This window comes from Aricia agestis, chromosome 8 (assembly GCF_905147365.1).
Source record: "Aricia agestis chromosome 8, ilAriAges1.1, whole genome shotgun sequence".
In the NCBI taxonomy this organism is placed as follows: Eukaryota; Metazoa; Arthropoda; class Insecta; order Lepidoptera; family Lycaenidae; genus Aricia; species Aricia agestis.
In genome coordinates, this window is record NC_056413.1 from 9,215,076 (window position 1) to 9,232,375 (window position 17,300).

Below are 17,300 nucleotides of genomic sequence, written 5' to 3' on the forward strand. Positions count from 1 at the left end.
AAATCTATTCGGAGCTCAAATGCCATTATTAAACTGGAATTCCAGAATATATGAGCTGTAAAATTACATTTGCACGCGCTTCCCAAACATTCATCTGATACGTACTATGTAGTCGTTTTGCTAAAGTTTGTTTTTATTTTTAAAAACTACACAATTAGTTTTTTATACCAAAAACAAAATCTAACAACTTTTTGAGCTACGCAAAGGAAAAGTTCTCTCATTTGACGAAAAAAAAATTCAACTTTTCCCTGCATTTTAATACTGTTGGTCTATATTTATATAGGTGTGTTTACTGTCGATACATATTTCAAAATATCTTAGCTATTAATATAACTATTGGAACTTCGTACTTACAGTCCACCGCCCGTGCCTCGTGCGGGAAGCCTGGCTAGTCACAGGAGGGGGCGCGCGAGTCTCTGCAACACGCCTAACAGACCGCTTCTTGGCCTGCAACAAAAAAAAACGTACTGTTAGACATTGAATAATATTATGTATATATATTATTATATATACATAATATTTTATAATATTATATATATAATTTATATATTATAATATCTGGGGGCACGGGAGTGCCCCCGCCAAGATGAGCTAATTGAACTTAATAATATACCGTAACTAATGATAAATGGCCAGGCCACCGATTTTAATTAATGTGTAGAGTTTTTAGATTCTCCTCGTGCGGCTGACACATTATATTATTATCAAATATTTTGCCGCGCTTTAGTGTAAAATTAAGGTTTTTAGATTTATATATAAAACTCAAACCACTGGACGGATCGGACTCAAATTTGGCATGCAGGTAGATGAGCTAAGAAAGGATTTTGATCAATTCTACGCGAGCCGCGGGCAATATATATATATATATATTTAAATCGCCGAAGACTTGTTGCGTCTTTTCAAAGTCGAACCCTATGGCGTCTACCATTTCCAATGACTTTTTAATTGTTATTCGTGCGAATATAGTTACATTGCTGTCATGTGAATTCTATTGTCGACGAGAAATTTTGTTTACGTACGAAAATTAGATATTCAATTTGAAATAATTCTCGCTGGTTTTTTGCTTCCGTTCTCGATGGAAATCATGTGACACATTGTATATTTTTGTATTCGTTCCATGCATTTAATCGTTTTTCCTACATCCATTTAAATGTATGGTTATATTGATACCGTATATTGTACTATATTAATTCCATGCATTCTACTAATTAAATGACTCCTTACTATATTTGAGATTATATCGGTACCGTATATTATTTTTGTATGTACGCCATAAACTGTTGAGTTTGTTGCTTCCTCCTAACCTTATATTATGTTATATCGATACATACATAGGTACCTATATAATAGATCCCAATAAATTCATTGCGTGATGTGGTCTCTGTCTACCCCAATGAGGGACAGGAGTGACGATATGTATGTATAAATAGAGAATCATCCCCCTTTATGAAGTCGATTAAAATGAAATACTTATTTCTATAACTTGGAGTACATAACAGACATTAAAAACAAGTTATCCCTATATTACATAGATTAATTAAATTTTAAATTATAATTAGGTAAGTCCGCTAGGCTAACTAAAAAATATTAAGGATAATTATGATAGGTATGATCATTTTATTTATGTGAGCGTGTTTCTTCTGAACTTAAGTATGAACACAAAATAAAACAATTGTTTCGGTAGTAGGTATTTTTAAGTTTTATTGTTTAAAATCAAGTAGGTACAATAATAAACCCATAGTCATAATAATCAAAGTGTCGGACAAATCAAATACACCGAAATAGGAACATAAAAGTAATTTAAGAAATTAACAATTTTAAGAACGACCAGTTGAGAGGCTAATTTACTGTGACATTGACTATAGTTAACTTGTGTATGTAAGCAATACTAGTTTTCAATCGTGGCTCTGCCCACGTGACAAGTTGATAAAATTTAACAAATTGAAATTCGTTATTAGCCGTTTAGGCGTTAAAAAAATAAAACAAAAATGCTTAGAAAAATATTAACCTGAAGAATCACATATCAGACATACCTATCAGTACAAAGTCTCAAAAAAAGGCCCTTTAGGCGTCGAAAAGAAAAATAAAAACGTTTAAAAATTATTAACGTACCTATCAAAAATAAGATAAAACAGTCCAAAATCTCAAAAAATTACACAACTACACAAAAATTACACAACAATATATATACTTTGTTTGTAAATTTAAATTATGGTTATTATCTATAATAGTACCTATTATTTCTGTTTATTTGTTTTGTACAAAAAGAGGACGGTATTTGATTATAATACAAGTTCACAATAATAATAATTTTTTTCGTAAGTAGTTGGTTAACGCGCGCGCGTAAACAAACACGACGCGACGTTGCGTTCTGTGCTGTGATAGTCATAGTCAATCATGGTTGTCGTGATTGATGTAGATCGTTTCGATCGTTTTTTGTATTGTTTATTGTATCTTCTTCTTCCTAGTCGTATCCGCATGGCTGAGGGACGTGACCACCAAAATTTGCTTTTTGAGATAGGGCTCTCCACTTGTCTCTATTTTTGGCCTGATGAAATGCCTCCTGGAACGTGCAGTCAGCAGCCTTGACAATCGCGTCTGTCCATCGTGTAGCCACTCTGCCTCTGCCTCTTTTCCCCTCTAATTGCCCAGCTAGTATGAGACTCTCAAGATTATTAGGCTCCTAGGCGGGCTATGTGGCCAAAAAAGGTAAGTGATCGTTGTAGACAAAGCGTGGACAGGCGGGTGGTAATTTTGAGTTGCTGAAGTATAGATGGTCCGGTGTGCGGTCCAAGGGATGCCGAGCATTTTACGCCAGCACCACATTTCAAAAGCGTCAATCTTAGCTCGAGTACGTGCTTTTAGTGTCCATGACTCGGAGGCATATAAAAATATTGAAAAGATTAGGGAACGCATTAGTGTTATTTTTGTGCTACGATAGATGTTCTTATTCTTCCATATCTTTTCTAAGCGCCCAACCGCAGATTTAGCCATCTGAGCCCGTCGGACAACCTCCCTCTCGCAGTTACCATTGTTGCTAATCAACGATCCCAGGTAGACAAACTCCTCTACGGGTTGGAGATCTTGTAGTAAGGATGTCTTTTGTATTTGGTTCAGCTTATCGACGTACATCAGTTTGGTTTTATTGCGATTGATTTGGAGGCCAAAGTCTCGACTAATCTTTTCGAGCCGCGCTAGAAGTTCAGCAAGTTTCACTTCGCAAGTACTTATAAGCGTGGTGTCGTCAGCGAACCTTAGGTTGTTGAGAAGGTATCCGTTAATTTTAATACCATCCTCCCAATCTTCCAACACTCGACGCATTATATATTCGCCTACGAGGTTGAACAGCTGTGGAGAGAGGATGCAACCCTGTCTGACACCACGCTCTGTAGCAAACGGCTCTGACAGATCATTGTCTAATCGCACCCTTGATCGACCTTCCAGATAGAGGTTTTGTACCAAAAATATTAGATGATCGGGGACGCCCAACTCTCTCATCACCTCCAGCATTTTGGACCAGACGATGCAGTCAAAGGCCTTAGCGTAATTCACAAAACAGAGTACTATTGGGACATTGAATTCTCTGCTCTTTTCTATCAGCTGACGGATGTTTAGGATTTGTTCTCGGGTACCCCTGCCCTTTACGAATCCCGCCTGCTCTTTGGATATCTGTCTAGTTATATAGTGTGCCAATCTGTTGTTTATAACATGGAGAAGAATCTTACTGGCGTGTGAAATTAGTGAGATGGTCCGATAATTTCCACACTTTTTAGTCGACCCTTTCTTATGTAGTGGTATCACGAGAGATTCTGTCCAATCGTCTGGCCACTGTCCTGTTCTCCATACTTTAAGACATATTGAATGCATTACTCTGATTCCACACTTACCCAAGCTCTTAAGCACTTGTGCCTGTATACCATCTCCACCGCAAGCTTTTGTTTTGAGCTTATTTATAGCTGCTTCTACTTCATGGAGAACGATGTCGGGTTCTTTATCTGTAAAATCTAATCTAGTGTCAGGTTCATCAGCGTCATATTTGTACAGGTCTTGGCAGTAGTTCCTCCATCTTGTCATCACTTGGTTCTTGTCTAAAATCAGGTTACCCTTTTTATCTTCTATGTTCCAAGATTTTGATTTTCGTTCCCGTGTGAGAATTTTTACCTTTTGGAACATGTCTCTTGGATGTAGGGTATCAGAGTGTGTTTGTATATCTCTACATATAGAATTGATATATGCATTCTTGTCATGTCTACAGAGACGCTGTACTAGTGAGTCAAGTTCAGAGTATCGCTGTTGTTCTTCCTTTGAACGAATTCCTCCAGTCTTTAGAGCCTTTCTTTGTGCGATTGCCTCCCAAGTGGTCATCCACTCAGATCTAGGGAGTTTTACTTTCCGTCCATTTGTGATTGTTCTAGTTGTCTCTTCTAATGCGGCCTTAAGCTGATTCCATGATGTATTGGCTGAGTCAAATGGGCAATACGTTTCACTGTCCAGTCGAGTTTGTAGTGTGTCCTCAAAAGCTTTCGCTTCTTGTGTTAGAAGAATATTTTTGGATGGTGGAGGCTTTGAAACTACTTTGAGGCGGACTCTGTATTGAGCTATTAACAGCTGATGGTCGCTGCCACAATCTGCACCCGGAAAAGTCTTTGAGAGAGTTATGCATGACTTCCATCTGCTGCTGATTAATATGAAGTCAATCTGATTTTTATGACCTGTTGGCGATCGCCATGTCCATAAGCGTCTTGGATGTTGTTTATATGCCGTGTTAGTTACGAATAGTCCTTTTTCAATGCAAAACTCTAACAACATCTCACCTCGACTGTTGCGGGCTCCTAAGCCGTATTCCCCAATAACATTCCTTAGGTGTTGATCATTATCAGTGTGCCCTATCTTAGCATTAAAGTCTCCCAGGATGATAGTACATTCCTTCTTTGGTAACGCTTTGCAGGTTAATTCTAGCTCGTGGTAAAATTCCTCCATCTCTTCTTCGGTGGCTGCAGTGGTCGGCGCATAGACCTGTACAAAGTTAATTGGGTGTGGATGGGCTGAAATTTTTAAGGATATAATTCTATTGTTGATGGTATTATACCCCAATACCTTGTCTCGTAGCCAGCTAGCAACTATGAAGCCCACACCACTAAAACTATTGTCTTGCCTGTCAGAGTAGATTACCATATTTCCTTCAGGTGTGATGTGGTATCCGTTATCTTTGACATGGGTCTCACTCAATCCTAGTATAGCCAGATTATAGCGCTCCATCTCCGCTTCAACAACTTCGATTTTTCCTGGCCTTAAAAGTCCACGGACATTCCAGGTTCCTATTGTTATTGCCCTTCCCTTGGGTGTTAGTTTGCTAGAGTAAGATGTTATGTTTCCAACTGCAGCCGGTAGCCAATTTCACACCAGTCGGCCCGGAACCAAGCTGGCGCCGAGCGTTAATCGGGTCGCATGACATCATATTATCTCTGGTGGCGTTCTTAATCATGGTGGTTTTCTTGGGATTATAGTCGCGGTAGTTTCCCGTTGCTTTCCGCGCTAGACTTTTTGAGGGTATTTAGTCCTCAAGGCCACTACTGCCTAGGAGTCAGGTTATCATATCCGCCGCCTGAGACTCGGCGTTGTTACTCGTTTAGCACCACCCGGGGGACACGTGTAGGGTAGTAAAAGGTAATTCCTACGGACGCGAGTAACCACCGCCCCCGTTTATTGTATCAAGTTTGATTAATTTTAAACATTGATTTGATTTGTAATCTAATTTTAATTGCCTGAAATGTAAAATCAGCGATATGCGATCAGTAGTTGGGAAAGGGTCCGGTGGCTTTAACACAGGTTATACTGTAACCTAGCTAAGCTGCCGGTTGCGATCTTAACATTCTAATATAAAAAACCATTGAAAATAAAATAATTTGCATGTTGTAATTGTCTAGATTAAGGTTTTTATGTTATCGAGCTGAATAAAAGTACATTATTATTATTATAAGTATGCCATCACAGTTACTATAAATCTTGTCAAGGGTGTCGATTTATGAATGAAGAAAGTCAAGATTAAAAAAAAATCTCAGAACACTGTACAGTGTACAGCCTAGCCCATGACCCGGTAATTCGATGCACTTGTTTGGGCTATTTTCTCATTACCGTGGCTTTCTAATAGCGAAATAATTATTTAAATAGGTTCAGTAGTCTCGTAACTCGTAAGTTAAATAGTAATAAGCAAACGATTAAATATTTCGTCTCTACAATATTAGTAAGTATAGATATTTAAAAATACATTAGTCCCAACCCAATTCGCAGTCTAAACTCAGTCACTGATGGGCTTTTGTTTAAAATATAAAATAGGTAAGTACTTATCAAAGAAAATCATATACGTAGGTATGTAGGTAGGGACATAGTAGTTAATACAATCGATCCAAAATACTTTTAGACAGGTAAGTATATAAACAGTTCAACTACAAACAGGACACTGGACGTCAGGATAATGATCGTAAATTGCATATTTATTTGTAAATAAATATGCTGCACCAGAAAAATGAAGATTTATAAAGCGATTTTATGTACTTTCGTTTCATAGGTAGAACAAAATTATTTTTAATAATATTGATATTATTCTTGGTCGTTGCACCACAATTAAAACATTTTTTTTTGTATTACAAAATGGGTCGACGGCCAAGGCCATTTTATTTTGTCTTTAAAATAGTTTTTAAAATCACTTCTTTTAAAAAAAAAACGATCTACATCAATCACGACAACCATTGACACGACAATCTAACACTGAAAGAATTTTTCAAATCGGATTAGTAGTTCCTGAGATAAGCGCGTTCAAATAAGCCCTTTTAAATAATTTCCCATTTTCCTCTATTTCTTCACTTCTATTATTCTTAGCGTGATAAAATATTGCTTATAGCCTTCCTCGATAAATGGGCTATCTAACACTGAAAGAATTTTTCAAATCGGACTAGTAGTTCCTGAGATTAACGCGTTCAAACAAACAAACAACCTCTCCTGCTTTATAATATTGAAGTGTAGATAACATTTTTACTACTTTTCTTACTATTCTACTACTATTTTTCGAAAATGTGTCAAATAACTACCTAATTGTAATATCGACATTGCATCGATTCGATATATTTGTTCCTGTTTTCCTGAAATACAGTTACAGATTTGATCATTATTCTGAATGATCGTCATTATGTTTTTAAGGCTATTCAGGAAAATGAGGAATTCACTAAATTCGTTTATAATTAAGTATTGATATAAAGAAAATTATTAAGAACTTAGAAATGTTGCGGGCCTTTATAACTTGGTATAAAAAAGTAGTGAAAAACAGACAAATGTTGGCACACATCGAGAAATGTAAATGACGTCTTATTTGGAAATTTTTGTAGAACGTATTTCAAAGAGAGAGAGAGAGCATAAAACGAAGACCTCTATCCACACCAAAGCACTGCGATCAAATAAAGTGAGCCAGCAGATTTTATCGCAAAATAGGTTTCAACCCGTCACGTTGAGTATATCGGCAAGGCATTCAAAACAAACAATGCGCAGGACAATGACGCGAATTTTATGAACATTTTAAAAATATAATTTTTAGTTATTTAATGTAAGTTGATGTGTTATTTGTTGGTATCGGATTCTTCTCTTCTTTATCTTCAAATTAACATTAAATTTTTAATCCTTTCTAGCTCATTTTTTTTATAAATAATAAATTGTAAGCGGCAGTATCGAAACGACACGCAAAAATTTCATAATTTGGTACTTTTTTTTATAATAACTTTTGAAATATTAACTCTACTTTCAAATAGTTTTAGCAGCATTTTTTTAAGTTAATTAGACATTGAAATGTGTAATGTTACATCAAATTTACGAAGGCGTTGTGAACCCAACTTTGAAGACATGAATTTAGTCTCTCTCTAATATTCGCCCCACTACACAATATTTATACCACAAGCGTCATTACGTCCGCGCTAGCCGGCAAAAAATATAAACAAAAACATGCCCTTGCATGTCGCGTGCGAACTCCGCCCCCTCGCCTCTGTCACCCCCGCGTCTCCTCTGGGACGATGTCGTTTTGTGGGACGTAATTAAATCACACATTAGAATTGATAAAAACTTTATTATATACAGGAATCCACATTATCGGCGTGTTATACGTAAACAAAGTATCGAATATACACCACCGATATACGGCGCACAGTAGCGACCTCCAAAATTCGCGCGCCAAATAGCGGAACTAAGAAATACGCCGAAAAGCACTCCGGTGACAAAACAACGTCCATGCCAATATTTCACCCAGCCATTGTACTAACCTTAATACTACTTCTGGCTGAATTTGAGAGATGGTCAATCTTGCGTCCGTATACAGGATGCAACAAGTCAGTCGGACGCAATATCATCGGTAAAAACCGCCATGTAGGACGCAATATCAACTCCGGGGTAGAAATATATATATATATATATATATATATATATATATATATATATATATATATATATATATATATATATATATATATATATATATATATATATATATAACGAAAATAAACTTAACATTTTTATTTATTATATTTTTGTGGGCTAATATTATATGTCTGTGAAACTCCTAATTTACGAAGGCGAAGCCGCGCGGAACATCTGGTGAGAGCATAAAAGGTTTATCTTCGAGGTTTACGTTTTTATTTCAAAATAGTATGAATTTATAGATTTATATCGTAAACAAGATATAAAAATAGACCCATAAATATACATTACCTAGTAATACGTTATTATTCCCGCAAATAGAGTATCGGCTTAAAGTTGGCTTACGCGCTCTTATCAGTGGATTACAAGAAACGGAAATTCCTTTCCTCAAGAAAATACTTGCGTAATCTGTTACCCCACTTCTGACAATAGGAGAAAACCCTCAGATAAGGTGTTTCAATATTGATGGATACTGGATCTAACTTTTTGAGCTACGGCAAATCTGACACCGAGAAGCTTTCTTTCCGAAAAATTACATTATGAGTTCATTAAAAAAACCCTATACTGGGTAGCCTGGCCAACACAGCATTCTATTTCTCGACAAAAAAATACTTACATTATGATGTATAACGCTTAAAATAAAGCAGAATACATTAAGAAAAAGAAACTCTTAAACTAAAGTGCTTGTGACTGTGGGTTGGTGTTTGTGTAAATTGTTGATATCAAAATATTGTTAGTTCTTGACTGTTCCACAGTTGACTTAATATCTTCCTGCTAAAGATATAATTTCAAATTTATTTTTATACATATTTAGTACTTTGTAATTTTTGTAGCAATTTTTTCCAATCCTACCTTCAATACCTACCTTTACCTAACAAGACAATAATTCATAACAAGGCCGACTGTTAAACGACTTATCCGAAACAAAAGAAAACGTAACGTTCACCTTCTTGTATCGTGACTCGATACCATAAAAACAATAGCAATTCAAAAAGGTATTAATCAAATCCGAGACCACTTTACATGGAATGCTGGTGCATAATTAATACTAATCCAGTAAGACGCAAATGCTATAGTCGAATTTGCATAAGCGATAAATGTCAAGGGCAATATGCTTAAATCTGTTGAGAAATCAAAAATCTACTTAAACAACTCATTCTAAGCTTCGAAACTCAGAAAGTTAAAATCTAATTTTAATTTAAAATTAAAATGACGTACAATTAACCAAGCTATTTGTCAGACTTAATAATTATGCGTCAAAAACTTTTAATCTGGCGCCACTAAGATTAAAATAAAAGCTGCAAGAAAAAGCCGAATGTTTAAGTCCAATCATGATTTGAAATCTAACAACGTTATAAATTACCCAAACTATATTTCGTCGGACTTAAAAAAATTATGTGTCAAAACTTTTAATCTTGCGCCATCGAATAAAAAAGTTAAAAAAAAATAACTGTCACTTTTGCCGCGCTTTGTTTGTGTAAGCAACTTTACAGATAACGGTCTACACGAACACTTAACTGTTGACCCACAAGACCACTCGGCCTAAGGGCCATCTAAAAATAACGCTGAACAGAGGGAAGGAGAGACAACTTGACATTGTCGCCCTGTAACGGCCTGGATGGGGTTCATCCATAAATTATGTCACACATAAAGGAGAGGAGAGAGGTTCAACGAAGTGTGACATGGTATGACAAGCAGACGGGGAGTCCTAAGTTTTGTGACATCACATTTTAGATTTTATAAATTAAATAGCGAAATTTTAAAAATGTTGAGGTGGTTTTAATTTTTTAACGTAAAATTGCAAATTTGTGACGTTACACTAGGGGTCTCACAAATTTGACCATCTGTGGCAAGGGGGGTGGGGGTCAAAAAATCGTGTGACGTACTTTATGGATAGTCCCTTGTACCGTGTGGGAGTTCTGTGTCATGCGATCACCATTAAAAAGTTTTATTAAAGCCTATGATGCGCAGTACGTATTTGATTGTTAAGTTGTATACCGTAAATACTAAATATACTTTTCACTTTGTTTCAAGTCACTATATACTTTAACTTACTTAGGCTCGATTCGACCAAACTTGAAGTTGCACAAGTATAACTATCATGAGAATAATTTTACTCCTTTAATTTACTCTAGGGTATTATCGTTTGCGTTTTACCAAGTTACTCAAAGAGTATGAAATAAAATGTCAATTATAGTTCACAATGACACCGACCGTGACAGTTGAACCCTGTTGTGCAACTATTCTCAGTTTAATATTTACTCCACTTTAACTATTCTCAGTTTAATTTAATAATTACCTCATTCTTGGATTAGAAGTTGGAAAAACGCAAAACCAGCTTACTCTTAGATTAGGAGACAGTTATACTCGAGTAAAATTTTACTCCAGTTTGGTCGAATCCGCCCTTATAGTATAATATTATTGTGTAACGTGGAGTAGTAGTTTAGGTTATACATTTCAAGATTTGTTATGCGTATAACATTCACAAAGATTGCATGACTTCTACATGAGGTTGTATTATTATATTGATATAAAAAAAATCTAATACATATAAAGATGGCTTACCTACGATATTTGGTCGGGCTTTATTAAGCACAGTCGACAGGCATCTATATATTATATGTCACGAATAACATTGACTTGACTTAATGCAGCCAAATTACGTACATCCGCCATCCGCCCTGGCTATGACTGAATTTCTTTGAAAGTACATCTTACATCATTTATTTTGAAATCTTCGCGAATCGGAGTGTCGCGTGGTATTAATTAATGTATTTTAAATTACAGTAAGTTTAATAATAGCAAGCGAAGACTCGTCGACATTTCGTCGATTCGCAAAGGTCTCAACTCAGGGTATGCCAAAGAGCAATGGAGCGCAGTATGTTAGGAGTAAAGCTTCTCGATAAAATAAGAAACACCTTACTGCGCTCCCAAACGGGCATCAAAGACGTAGGTGTCAAGGCGGCCAAGCTGAAGTGGGAGTGGGCGGGTCCCGACAGCTGGGAAAGGGTCACAACAGAGTGGGCACCCGAAGACGGGCGCCACCGCCGAAGGCGGCCTAGAAAAAGATGGCGTGACGAGCTGGAGGCATACCAGCCAGGCTGGCTATCGTTGGCGCAAGAGTAAGAACAATGGAAGGTCCTGGAAGATCCAGCAGTGGGACACTATAGGCTAATAAATAAAATATTTAACAACTACAAGTAAATTACTGATGAATAAAAGTTCCACATTGTCCTATTTACTATTAAATGCTTACGAGCGATACTTTAAAAATAGTATCGAAATAGAAAAGTCACTAAAAATATAACTATTATGAAGCACAATAATTAGAACTGTCCCACTGCGCATTTTATATAAAATATTTCAAAATATTCAAAACATAGTTAAATATAGATTCATTTAAAAATACTCAACATACACCCGTATTCATCTAAACTCCCAACACGGAAGTAATTATCGCTCACAAACGTTCTCATACAAACTTTCACTCGTCGCGCGCGGAGCCACAAAGCGTTAAACATAATTAAAATTGTGACGAAATTGTTAATAAACTTTATCCCAACATCTGCCATATCCATTGCAAGTATTCCGAAAGTTCCCGGGTATGTCTCGACTTTGCGCGCGTTTTCCGTACTAACTTTTAAAGTTAAATACAATGTTAAATGTAGTTCGGTCCTTCGAGCTTACGTACATGTGAAAAGTTGTAACAATAAGCATATTCTATTTCAACTGACGTACAGACGTTCCCTTGAATTTTGATGTTTTGTTTATTTATTTACGAAGTTTATATTAAATATAATAATAATAATATCTGGACGCTTCACACCACGTCAGTCTGGCCCCGTGGTAAGTACCTGAAGAACTTGTGTTACGGGTACCAGACAACGGAAATATATTTAAGATTTTTACTATATTATGATACTCATATTTAATACACATCTATGACCCAGGAACTTTAAAAACTTTTTTCCGTCGACGGGATTTGAACCCGCGACCCCCGGATTGAGCTAAAAAACAGCCCGCCAACTGAGCCACAGAAGTCGTCAATATGGCGCTACGTCGTGCTACGTGGCGCTACGAGATGTTAAGGTGGCTTTCGGATCTTCGCCGTGAGCGACCGCGACCGACGAAAATTCAAACGAAATGCCACTTTATGACATAGGCGATAGGTTTCATTTTACTCTACCTACTAGCATTTACGCCGCCGCCGGCGGCAGCGTGGGTCGCCACAAAATTTCAGTAGAAAATTACACTTATATTCAATGTCATAAGGTAGCATTTTATTTGAATTTTCACCGGTCGCGGTCACTCGCGGCAAAGATCCGAAAGCCACCTTTACATATTTGACAAAAGACTTGCTACGGCCTACGAACTGTTAGAAAAAGAGTCATTAATGTTTTTGCTGCGAATAGTTTTTGCTTTCTGAATTTTTCTGGTGTTGGTGTGACCGTAAGCGTAATAAAATTTACTTTCGTCACGCGGATATTCGTTTATTGCGCCGGAATCTTATATTATATTTTCTCGATGAAAATCTACATGAAAACTATTCCACGTCCTTTCCTATTAAGTCCTTGCTCAATGTTAATTTACACGTAGGAGAGCCATGCTTCGGCACGAATGGGCCGGCTCGACCGGAGAAATACCACGTTCTCACAGAAAACTGGCGTGAAACAGCGCTTGCGCTATGTTTCGCCGAGTGAGTGAGTTTACCGGAGGCCCAATCCCCTACCCTATTTCCTTCCCTACCCTCCCCTATTCCCTTCCCTTCCCTACCCTCCTCTATTACCCTATTCCCTCTTAAAAGGCCGACAATGCACCTGCAGCTCTTCTGATGCTGCGAGTGTCCATGGGCGACGGTAGTTGCGTTCCATCAGGTGACCCGTTTGCTCCTTTGCCCCCTTATTTCATTAAAAAAAATAGTAGTTCGGCGTCGCCACGGGGGCAGCTGCCCTCCCCTAGAGATTCTAAAAAAGTTGCCAAATAATATAATGCAAAAAAAAAAGATAATTAAAAAAAAATACAATGTTATTATAACTTATTTACAAGTTTTTTATTGCATAGTCAAGAGCTCGTGCTCGTAGCTTTACACATTGGACTCTGTACTGTCACAGAATATATATTTATATAGTACTAAGATACTGTTTTTAAAATCGCTGTAGATGTAAGGCTCGTAGTACAAGTGAAATCCTTCATGTGCTGTCGACTTTACCTACAATTCATACCTAATTTCTCATTCGTAGAGAATGAGAAAAGTATGAATTGTAAAGTCAACTTGCCCCCCCCCCCCCCCCCCCCCCTGCGCCATCGGCTGGCGACGCCCTTGTTAAGAGGTAATATATAGACACACTATCCCTTTTATATTCCTTGTTAATATATACTGTACTGTATGTACAACATCTATATACTAATACGTGAGAGAAAAACTTTGTAACCCTTTTTACGAAAAATGGGGAAACGTAGGTGCATGAAATTTCGCACAGTTATAGTTTATATGGTGAAGGAGTGCATCGAGCTAATATTATTTTTAAATTATGCTTTTATCTTATGGTTAAAAATATATATGATAAAAGCATAACTAACCTAACGACAGTATATATTAAGTCTATGTTTTTAACAAATAAAACGTTACACACACTACGACACTACTACTAGGAACAATGACAGATTTTTGAGTGACAAGCCTATACATACGAATTATACTCTTTTATTTATGGAAGAAGTTATTATTTTTTTTATTTAATTTTAGATACTATTAGACAATGCTTAAGCGGCCAGTCTGAGATCAGCTGATCCCAGAGACAAGAATTGAAAAAAACTATGATTAGTAGTAGTAGTAGTCCTAATGTCGTTGCAAGTAAGGTCAAATTTCGACCATTGGGCGATCTCTAGTACTTATATACAATATGCTAAACACTTTAAAATATATTTTTCAAAAAAAGGTTAATATAAATATCATGTTCATATTAATGTACACCTGTATCTATTCTATTTCTATTCAATGTTTACTATTGTATAGTGTATCAGTTTCAAAACTATCGCATTAAAAACTTATTCGGGGACATTTCAACACTGCATAAGTTTGTCACAAACTTTATATTAAACTCCAAACAGATTTCACAAGTTCAAAAGAGCAAGTTGGTGCAATCATTTGTAGCTATTTGTTTCGGGTACAATCTACGAATAATAAAAACTATTTATTATTCGTAGGGTACAATATATTAAATGTTTGCGACTAAAGGGATCTGTAATTGAACAATTTAAATTCGAATTGAATCGTCGTTTTGGATTACCAGTAAATGCGATTTTCTGGAAGACGTTTGACTATAATAATGTAATGGTCAATCACTTACTTACAACATCGCATTATGGAACGAGAATATAGTAATATGACTTGCTGACCCGGTATACCCTGTTTCGAGATAATATACATTGGGGTTAGAAGTACATAATGTTCCATGACCATCTTGGAAATAGACATACAAAAACAGCTACAGTGATCATAATAATTATGGGATGGCGGGTCAAGGTGAAGTACCGACGACCTCTGACGACCCCTGTGGCTCATTGGTGAGCGCGTTGGTGACTCAAGCCGGGGGTCGCGGGTTCGAATCCCGCCGACGGAACAAAAAGTTTTCAATGTTCCCGGGTCTGGATGTGTATTAAATATTTGTATGATATAATGAAAATCTTAAATATAATATGTAAAGTATAAAAGTCTTAAATATATTTCCGTTGTCTGGTACCTATAACACAAGTCCTTTAGGTACTTTGCACGGGGCCAGACTGACGTGGTGTAAAACGTCCATAGATATTATTATTATTATTACCTAAAGATAGTATAGTGTTGTCTTCTCTACAAGAGCCTACCTTAACCTTATGTACCCCATCTAGGCTCACCGTCCCCTATTTTCTTAAGACTCGGCTTAATATCGAGTATTCTGGAGTTTGCACCAAATGAATAAGGTCAGGGTTTATGAACCGAAAAAGGTTAACAGCTGGCTACTCATGTACACAATATAACAAAAGACAGAGAAGAGCTAAATTTATTTCATTATCATTTAAAATTTGCACGATGTAAATGTATACGCGCACTGTTGCCGTTCCGCAGGTGCAGCATCAGCAGCAGTGCGGTGCCCAGACCGCTCCTGTGTTAGGTTGGGTTAGCCTTCTGGGTTAGGTACCTAATCTAAGGATGAGGGACGTCCTTGACAAGGACGTCGTTAGAGTCGGCCTCCCTGTTTAGTCGGTAATCTCCGGTGCGCTGAGCCTGAGGGAGTCCGAAATACCCCTGCCCCTTCCCCCGAGGGGACGGAGGATGCGTCACGCATTTCCCCTCCTTAAAAATAAAAGGTTAGCCTTCTAACCTAACCTTGCAACAACAAGGAAATAAATATAGCTGTTTTTTATATTGCCATAAAAACAATAAAGCGTATTTTAAAATCAATTCGCTTAAAGTACAGACGTATTAATCGCTATTTTCACCTCGAATATTTCATAGGCGAATCATCATAACTCATAAGTAATCCCGAAAATATATGTGTTGCTTAAAATATATAATTTATGCATTAAATTTTAAAGCGTTTATGTTAGAGTAATTAATAAGTCAGCGCTGAAGAAAACATTGAAGAGAGTGTGTGGGCAACCTGCCAAACCATTAACCTGGTGGTAACACAATATTAATAGTATACAGTAGAGTGTAGACCATCATTTTAGATAGAGCTTAAATTGCACATCGGGCGTGCATATTAGACGTATTTCAGATAAGTAGCAAAAATATACAAAAAGGAGGACATAGTAGCACCTCCATCGTGGGTATCGCAGACACTTTAGATTTTCAATTGATGACAATTCTTCAATTTCAATTGAAAACAAAAAACAAGCGGCAGCCGGCTGCCGCTTGGAGATTGATGGGTTAAATTTATTGTTTATTAATTAACGTCCCACTTTTTTGTTAAAATTGAAAAAGTTAAGCACCGTACGCGCGAATCTGCGTTGTACGAGTTTGATTTGAATAGTTACTCTACTGTTTGATTATTATACTACGCTGTTAACGCGATTTTTATTTTGTTCCATAGCTGCACTCAACGATACCAATTTTACCGTGTTTTTGTACTATTAAATGTAAAACTGTGTAGAATAAAGTACGAAAAGCATCTGTACACAATTATGCTTTGAACGCGCTAATCTCAGGAACTACTGGTCCCATTTGAAAAATTATTTCAGTGTTAGATAGCTTACTTATCGAGTAAGGCTATAGGCTATATATAAAAAACGGGGGAAGTGGGGGGCACACATGAAGAATAGACCACGTGAAAGGACAAATTTATTTTTAGTAAGGCTATAGGCTATATATAAAAAGCGGGGGAAGTGGGGGGCACACATGAAGAATAGACCACGTGAAAGGACAAATTTATTTTTATGCGGAAAATGTACAGTTTCCGTGACATTCCTAAATTACGCGGGCGAAGCCGCGCGGAACATCTAGTATACTATATAGATGACGCCCCCAACTCCGTTACGCCAACACTCGTTTATCGCAAGGGAACAGCACATTTTTTCGGAATAAAAATTAAAAAGTATCCTATGTCCTTTGTTGGGACTCGAAGTATCTCCATACCAAACCAAATTTTAATAAAATCGGTTCAGCGGTTTGGGCGTGCAGAGGTAACAGACATACAGACACACTTTCACATTTATAATATTAGTATTATAGAAGTATAGATTATACTAGGTAGCAATTATCCTCCTGAAATTTAGAGCTTATGTCCAAATGTTAGGCCTCGATTTTAATACAAAAGTAGAAACCATAAAAGCAAATGGATGTCGGCCTTATAGTATTTCGT

The 17,300-nt window shown here is 36.9% G+C and overlaps 1 protein-coding gene across 1 annotated transcript in view; it reads left to right on the forward strand.

Moving 5' to 3' along the window:
* The window catches only part of LOC121729211 (pseudouridine-metabolizing bifunctional protein C1861.05), a 253,194-nt gene that overhangs the window by 46,211 nt on the left and 189,683 nt on the right, over window positions 1-17,300 (forward strand). The gene's annotated exons all lie outside the window — the stretch shown is intronic.